This window comes from Lissotriton helveticus, chromosome 2_2 (assembly GCF_964261635.1).
Source record: "Lissotriton helveticus chromosome 2_2, aLisHel1.1, whole genome shotgun sequence".
In the NCBI taxonomy this organism is placed as follows: domain Eukaryota; kingdom Metazoa; phylum Chordata; class Amphibia; order Caudata; family Salamandridae; genus Lissotriton; species Lissotriton helveticus.
This window is the reverse complement of record NC_136060.1, coordinates 341,508,771-341,517,592: the sequence shown is the minus strand read 5'-3', so window position 1 is coordinate 341,517,592 and position 8,822 is coordinate 341,508,771.

Here is an 8,822-nt window from a genome sequence, read left to right as displayed (position 1 = left end):
GTCAATACGTAGCCCAATGCCTACAACCCTGGGGCCGGCTGGCTAGGATGGAAAGGAGAATAAAAAAGAAGAAATAACAGTCACATGTCTACCACGGTGACACAGCCATTCAGCCGACATCCCTGTGGTCCGGCGGCGTCAAAGATGCATAAATTATCAATTTGAATTGCAGGTACATGTTCTTGCTGGTAAAATTCCATTTCTATCTAATGGGGCTGACGCCTCTATGTATTGGCTACCGGGGTTGCGTAACCCGCTAGTTGTGTAAATACAATAATCTATTGAAAACAATAACTAGTGCACCCCGAATCTAAAACACCCCCCCACCCATTCTCAGCATCGCACACATCGACCTATCCCTATCATTGCTAATGGGCCTTGACCCACACATTGATCAATACCTAATAACCCCGCAGCTACCCGGGGACGAATCATCCACCACTCTTTTCGCGTCAGTGATTGCCGGAAGTCATGGTCTCGCCCCACGCAACCATTTAGGCCTCGGAGAGGGCCTTTCAGTGCTCCAGACTCTCTGTGTAACCGTTCTCGGGTTGCTCTCCTGTCCTCCCATATAGTCACTACGCCCTCCGTCCTCCTTTAGTACCAAAGGTCTCTCCTGCCAGTTCCTCCTCACTGTAGAGAGTGCACCTACTTCTGCCTCTCTGTGTCTCTCCCCTCAACTGTCTCCACCTCGGACACGTTATCTTGCAAGTGTGTTTGGTATAAACCCCAAAAGTTCTTCGGGCGGCTAGTGGGGGGGGAGCAGCTCACTTTAGTGTTCTGTTTGCGTGCAGCAATACAACATATCGTTAGCCCACCTCTTCTTAGTCGGCAGCGGGCCCTTCATCCAGCATAGCGCCACTACACGTCTGGCTACAAGCAGGCCCATGTCCGTGAGTCGCCTTAACGCCTTAGGTAGGCCTCTAGATTAGCCAAGAAGAGCCAGCGCGGGGTCCGGAGTCAGCTCGTGCTCCAGGACCCTACTCAGCTCCGTGAAAATACTGTCCCAGTATTTAGAGATCCCCGGGCACGTCCACGCAACATGCATGAAACCGGCAACCGGCTCGTGGCATCTTTCGCATTCCGCTGTCTGTCTAAGACCATATCTGTGTAACCTCTCTGGGGTGTAATACACTCTCTGAAGAAATTTAAAGTGAATCAGCCTGTGCCTGCCATTTAGAGATAGTTTTTTAGTGTTAACACAGCAATAGCGCCACATCTCATCATCTATAGTGGTTTGTAAGTCACTCTGCCAAGCTACTCTGGCTTTCATAAGCTGTTGTCCCTTATGAGATATGGCTCTCTTGTACAGGTTCGACAGCAATGCACGTGGGTTTGCCGTAAAGATGGTATATGTAAGTTCTGGAACTTCGGGCGGTTCCGCCAAATCCAGTCCCAGTAGGCCCAGTAGGGCGCTATGCACTCTGTGGAATTGAAACCGGCCTAGCAGTGTTATATCTTCGCGTTCCTTCGCTACTTGATCCCAGGTCTTAGCAATGCCTTCCAGAAATAAGTCTCCTGCTGTATGAATGCCCAGTTCGCCCAGCGCCTGAACAACTCCTTCTTTATTTGAATGCTAATATTTGTACGGAAATGCATTGCTCCCACCTCTTTGGTCATTACAAAATACAGAGAACTAGCCATCCCGAGAGAAATACAATTTCACACTGACAGGACGGATCATTCAGATGTTTATAATTCAGAAAACCCAGAAAGGCTCCAAAAGAACCTTATTAGTAACAAAAAACGTACTCCTGTAAGATTAATAAAAAACCTTCCTATACAGGGCTATGAGTACTGTTATACCAAACTTTGAAAAGCACCGCCAACAAATTTGGATCTCCACCATATGTGGTTGATAAAGTCTATAAACAAGAGTGTTTCAAATGAAAGACGCTGTATCCGTAATAACAAAAAAGTTCAAAATTCCTTTAATGATCCATTTGAGGTACCAGCCAACGCGTTTCGTTCCGTCAAGCGGAACTTCTTCAGGGCTGTAAATCAGAAAAATAGAACATACAAAAAACCCGTGTGAATTACTTCAAACTGACATGTGTACACACGTGAAATGTTATACAAAAGACATTACATACACCAAAGGAAACCCAGGTTAAAAAACATCCTTTTTGTTTAAAAATTTGCAGCTTTCATCAGTACATTGTTTTAACCATTTCTCTAAATTCTTGTGCTGCACAATCAATATATTGAAAAGTTCATTATATACTCGCGAATAATCCAAAAGAGAAAAAACCCATAAGAGAAAAAACCCATTCATTAGGTCACATGTTAAAAGAGCAGATCCACAAGGATTTCTATTTTTTGTTTCCAATTGTCAGAAACAGCGTCATTATTATTGTCATTCACATCTGAGCATAGAACTGTGATCATAACTCCGCACCAAACATTTGCATTTCCAAACAAATCGTGTCATTTTCTAAAATCAGAGACACTTATTTACCTCCTATATCAAAAGTTGACATTGCCAATCATATTGCCTAAGTTATAATTTCAAAAGAAAAAGGCTTATATTTGGACAGATGGTTACTATAGGACCAACCATGTGGTCCCAGGATACCAATCCCAGTGTTGTCCTTATCCTTGTAGTCCAACATTTGAAATTAGTCCTTCAAAAAATAAGCCTATTCTTTTTTTGAGGACAACCCTTTTTGGGATAACTCCTTATCCCAGCCATCACCCGGCCCAGCCCCGGCCACACGAAAACAACAGCAATTCTCTCCATATTTGTCCCATATAGCTACAAAATGGAAAACATGAGAGTCACACTGAAAAAGACATATGTGCTTCCTACCGCAATAAGTGTCATCAGCCGTGCATATATTCCAAATCAAAATGTCGAAATGGGATACGAGTCTGTTCCCTCAATGTGGGTAATGGTAAACGCAGTCGGTCCAAGATAAAGGATCTTTGATTTTTTCTTTTCGATTTTTCAGACGGACTATTTCTTGCCAACTGTTTCGAAATATCTATTAAAGGTATAATGTTCACCTGGAATTGCATAAAGTGAAAGTACATAAGAGGGAAGTGTTAATTCCCACCTTTTCTTATGTGTATACTCATTTCATAAGAACCCATATCTACACAGTCCACATGTGGAATAAAATATATGGTAATTATAATTATATACCTTGCGATTTCGGAGGGTATATATCTTGGAAAGTATTCCTATGTCTTCATCCTAATTTTCGATATACTTGATAATTTCTTATAAGGCATTGACCTAAAAAAATATATATATATTCACAATATAACTGGTTCTATTGCAGTATATATTTACATTCTGCATTACTAACATTTCTCTCTCCATGCGTGTATAAAACTCGCATTGGATATGGGCAATATAAGTCACATACCTTAAATAATATAACGTGCACGTCTTGCACCGTCACGTGGTCAGACTTCTGAATCTTCAGTTGACTCCCAATTCCCAATCACTTAAAGGCAGTTACCTAAGAATCGATATGGATATAGGCATTCATGTACCATATGGGAAACATCGCTTACAAAGCAAGTCCAGGTGACATTCACTTCAAAAAACGCCGTCAAATGAGCCCAACGCTGGTTGCCCAAAACGGACCACCCATACCGTCCCCCAGGAACAGCACACCTGTATCAACAAGACATGCACGTTGTCCCCATCGTCAATGTCACGGGACACGGCGCAATCGTGTTATGGACCAGCAAGACGGTCACAAACACCATAAGGCCAAACAAATGAAAATATATACCCATATCACGGGAACCCGTTATGTTGTGGGTTAATCGGCATGACGAGGTTATTTAATTTAGCATGTCCCAAACAGAAATAGTTACATATAGGTCTTACCTGTCAGGGTCAAATTACAAAACCCCCAGTTGGCGTCTCGATGGTCCGCGCGCCAAATCCTTTCTGGCAAAAGTTACGAAGCACCCTCCCTTGGATAGGTTTAAAAGTGCCCAATCCTAGTCCACGTGTGGTGGACGCTAGATCGCACATCAATTACCACTATTATTTGGACTAAAACGGGCGCCATTTTAAGCTAGTCAACCAGGGCTCATAATAGTTCTATTTTCTATGTCAGCCGAGATGAAATATCAAAAATATCTCGAAAAGTTACGCAATTGGTCACATGAGATTTTATAATTTTATACAATTAAGTTTAAATTGTATAACGCAAGATTGTTTCTGCTGATTGTATTAAATCGAAAAAAACGAACAAAACTAAATATCGTATTCATATCTAAAGTTTTTCAAAAATTGTTGTTATATTCCTGGTTTAATGGTTATGATAAACCTATTCTGTAACCCTATTTGAGGGCTAACGATTGCAGTCTAGGAAACTGGTGGTAATGCATGCTATTAATGATGAGAGATTATTGCTGCTACTCCATATGAAACCGGGCTGGCGGCATGATGGCTACAGACAAACAGCCCCAATATGATCATACAAAGATACCATTGGTACTTTCAGATAGAAGATGAAGCACAATTATGTGCATTCAATCTTCATAAGGCATCACAACACATGTACAGTACTTCAATGATTATCGTTTTTGTGGGGCAATATTGACATAAGGGTAAAGTACATCACCAAGATAAAAGAGTAGGCACAAGAGAAAAAGAGCAAAATTACTCAAGCGAAAGAGAGCTAGGTTCTGTTATTTGCAAGTTTACTGATATCATGTTGGCAAATTAGCACTGGCACCCTAGTTTATTGTAAATAATGGTGCATCTCCCCTTCCGTATTGTGGCCCATTTCCACACATCTTAAGCGGCATATCCAAGCTGCTTCCCTTTTCCTTAGAGTGAGTTCACGGTTACCTCCCCTCGGGTGTGGTGGTATATGGTCAATGCCCTGAAACCATATTGTCTTGTTATCTTTGTGATGTTCTTGCATATGGTAAGTCATAGGGTACTTTAAATCATAGTTTTTCACGGCTCGGGTGTGTTCTTGGATCCTTAGTTTTAATGGTCGCACAGTACTTCCAACATATATTTTTTCACATGCGCAGCCAATGACATAAATCACATGACTCGTATTGCAATTTATATAGTGCCTTATTTCGTATTCTCTATCAGTGTTATATTTAAACTTCCTTGTTTTGTTTTTGCCAAGAGGGCAGAACTTACACCCTCCACAAGTATAGAAACCTTTTGGTTTTGTCTGCATCCATGTACCTGTCTTATTCTTAGTAGGATAACTGGGGCACAAGATATTACGTAAGGTCCTACCTCTCCTGAAAGTGATTCTTGGCGTGTCACTAATGTCTTCTTTTAGGTTGGGGACCTCACTCAGTAATTTCCAATGTTTTCTCAAAACTTTGAACACCTCCGTACTGTTTTGTGTATATTGGGTAATGAAAGCCATACTGGATTTATGCGTCTTATCATTTTGCTTCGCTTTCTTGATTAGAGTATTGCTACGTGTTACAGTCAGAATTCTCTTTTCTGCCTTATCCAAGGTTTTTCTGTTATACCCTCTATTAGCAAATCTACTTTTACTGTCTTGTATGGCATCCCGGAAGTTATTTTCTTTACTGCAATTACGCCTAATGCGCACCATCTCTCCGTAAGGAATATTACGGATAGTAGAACTAGGGTGTGCACTTGACGCATGCAGTATACTGTTGCACGACGTGCTTTTACGATACAGATTACTTTGTATTGTATTGTTTTCTACATAGAAGAGTATATCCAAGAATTCTATTTGGTTATGGTTTGATTTGACTGTCAGTTGTATATTATAAGGATTATCATTCAAGTAATTGAAGTATTCCAGTAATTGTGCTTCACTCCCTTTCCATAGCATTATGATGTCGTCGATATACCTCCCCCAAAAGATAATCATATCCATCCAGGGGGAGGCATATTTGCCCCAAGCATGTTCTCGTTCCCACCACCCCATAAAAAGCCCCGCATACGAAGGAGCAAATTTACTCCCCATCGCGGTGCCCCTTATTTGGTGGTACCAGATGTCTTTGTTTAGGAAAAAATTTCTCGATAGTATCAATTCCGTCATTTCAATGAGCATTTCATTGTGGTCCATATGGTCTGCTGGCCTTAAAGCTAAAAAGGACGAGAGCGCTCTGATACCAAAATGTTGCGGTATACATGTGTATAATCCCGTCACGTCAAGTGTGACAAACATTAGGTCCGCAGTATAACATTGATTTTTCCCAAGGACTTGGGATATACTCTCAGGACAGGGAGTATTTGAAAATTGCACGCAATTCGAAAGAATAAGTATATATAAATATTGGTGACATTTGGGTTGGTGCTTTGAGTGTGTAAAAGTGGTCCACTGTCCATATCGTTTTGTATAAAAGGGCTATGAGTACTGGAAAGATTATATTGATGAAAAAAGTATTTGGGGGTCAAATGTTCAGGATAAAGAAGCCCTAATTAGAGTGTGTATAATAGCCAGAGAAACTATTTTCCTGAATCAAATAATCTAGCTGACCATTTGTCTGGAATTTGGATCCATGAAGGACTTAAAAGCACCCTCCATTCTGAATAGTCAATTAAATTCATATCTCCAAATTGGCAGAGAAAAAGAACCCATCAAAGATCCCGCCTTAAATGGAATGATCCAAAATGATACATATAACTTGACTAAGTTACATCTTGAAAGTATAGCCTTTTTGCCATTTGATTCTCACATTTGCATGCATCGGTTTCTTTCAGCTAACTGCCCAGAACCCAGGTCTGATAGATATATTCGTGAAACTGTTAGCACATCCAGTGTGGGTAAGCTATGCCAACAATGGCAAACATATTCCAGCCTAATGACTGAAGAATTAGACAAGCTGATAGAGAAATTTAAAAAATGCTCTTTAAGGTTATAGATGATGCTGTGGAAACAGTTTCCAAAACAGCATATTCCATCAAAAATATATTATCTTCACCCCTTGATCTCCTACAAGAGTACTTAAGTCTTGTCAAACATGGACAGAGTCACTTGCAAACAATTACACACTTAGGTCTGGAAAAGTACCTTTGTAGTGCTGAAACAAATGTGCCTTGCTTGAACCTTGTAATTTGAGTACTACTCAAAGAACCATGGCTATAAAAGAAGCCATATACACCCTCTTGAATGTAGATCAAGTGGAAGAAACCCAATTTTCTGTAACAGGAACCCTACCTATGGTGTTATCTCCCTTCCCAATATAACTTTCTACTTTCACGGGTGTCAGAAATAGGCCCTCGAACTAGTATGAAAAAATGCATAACTCTTTCCTTTGACTGAATTCCCACTAAAGTACATCCGGTACGGTGAAAAGCTGATGGCTGAAAGCTAGAATCTTACTAGCTTGGAAGTAGTTTTATCCCATGCAACATATCACAATCTCTGAATGCACTCTGTTCCTTACTTACTCTATATCCATTGCTCATCTCAAAACATCTCTGCTCCTCCCATTTTGGGAGTCGGAGCCCACACCACGGACCTTGCAGTCCGGGTGTGAGGAGGGGACCAAATGATGAAGCATGTCACCCTCGGTGAGTGAGGGTTCTCCCCTTAAAAAAGACTCCTTTCAAATACACTACTTTATCACCTCACACATCAACCTAAGAGCTCTGAAGGGATATACCTGGAAGTAATATGCTAGCTTTCAGCCCTCAGCTATCCACCGTACCGGATGTACTTTAGTGTGAATTCAGTCTAAATTGGAATCAGTACGTAACCAGCTAACCTGATCCCGTGATCCCCAGTGTATATATTGATTCTTTCCTTTACCACTTATAGAGTTGTCGCTTGAATCTTCTGCCAAACTCAAGACAATCCTGCATTCATAAGCACATCTGGATGCTCAACCCCTGTAGGTAATTCACTCCTATGCGATTACATCACTTTACATAGAGTTTGTAATCCTTTGAAGACAGGTCTGAGCTGTACATAATCAGTCTCACCTGTTTTTTTCTGTCACGGATACACTCCTGAACAATTATTCCGATTTCATATTAACGACCAAAAGTTGCCGTGAAATAGCCCCAGGCCAGCCATATACGTTAACAGTATTCGAGATAATAAAATGTTGTGGAATAACCTTGTATCCTCCTCTTTGAAGGGTACTTGAAAACATCCCTTGGCTTTGAATCAACACTCATAATATGTGTTTTGATAAACTGAGTAAATTTGTTGCAGTGTTAATACAAAAAGAGGTAACCCTCAAAAGCAGAAACTTTTGACCTACAGGCAGCCAACTCTGTGAGAGAGATTCAAAAGTCCCTGCAGACCCAGCATCTTACCCGTTTTGCAGACTTTGAATACTCTATTTTTAACTTATAAAAGACTGTTGGCGTTGTACACTTTTTCAAAAAACATTCAATCTGGCATATTGACTGGTTTTAATACTGTTTTCAGACTGATCTCTTTCATTCCTTGTTCTCGAGTCCATTTAGTGAATTCCCTACAATCCTAATGATTACTGGCTGCGACATTCTGAATTTCTTTCCAGTGAAATGAAAAAACAGCCCAACCAACAGCATGGATTTTGGTTATCCATTTGAAAACAAATGCCGAGAGACCCTAGCATTCTATTTTGGCTTTGAATGTCTGTCAGTCAGTCAAAATCACTTTATTCAATACTTAAAAGAAGATGATAAAAGTACAAAATGCACATTATAAAAACAGTTTGCGATCAGATTAGAAACATAAAAAACACAGTTCATTATATAAAATTACACAATTGTCTAGTCATTCATGAAAGGAGTAAAAATGTGACCACAGAATAACACACTAATTGGTTAGGCAGTGTAGTAAACTCAGAAGGCACGAAACATGATGATAAATCAAATTGGTTTAATTCAAACAGCGCTACACAGC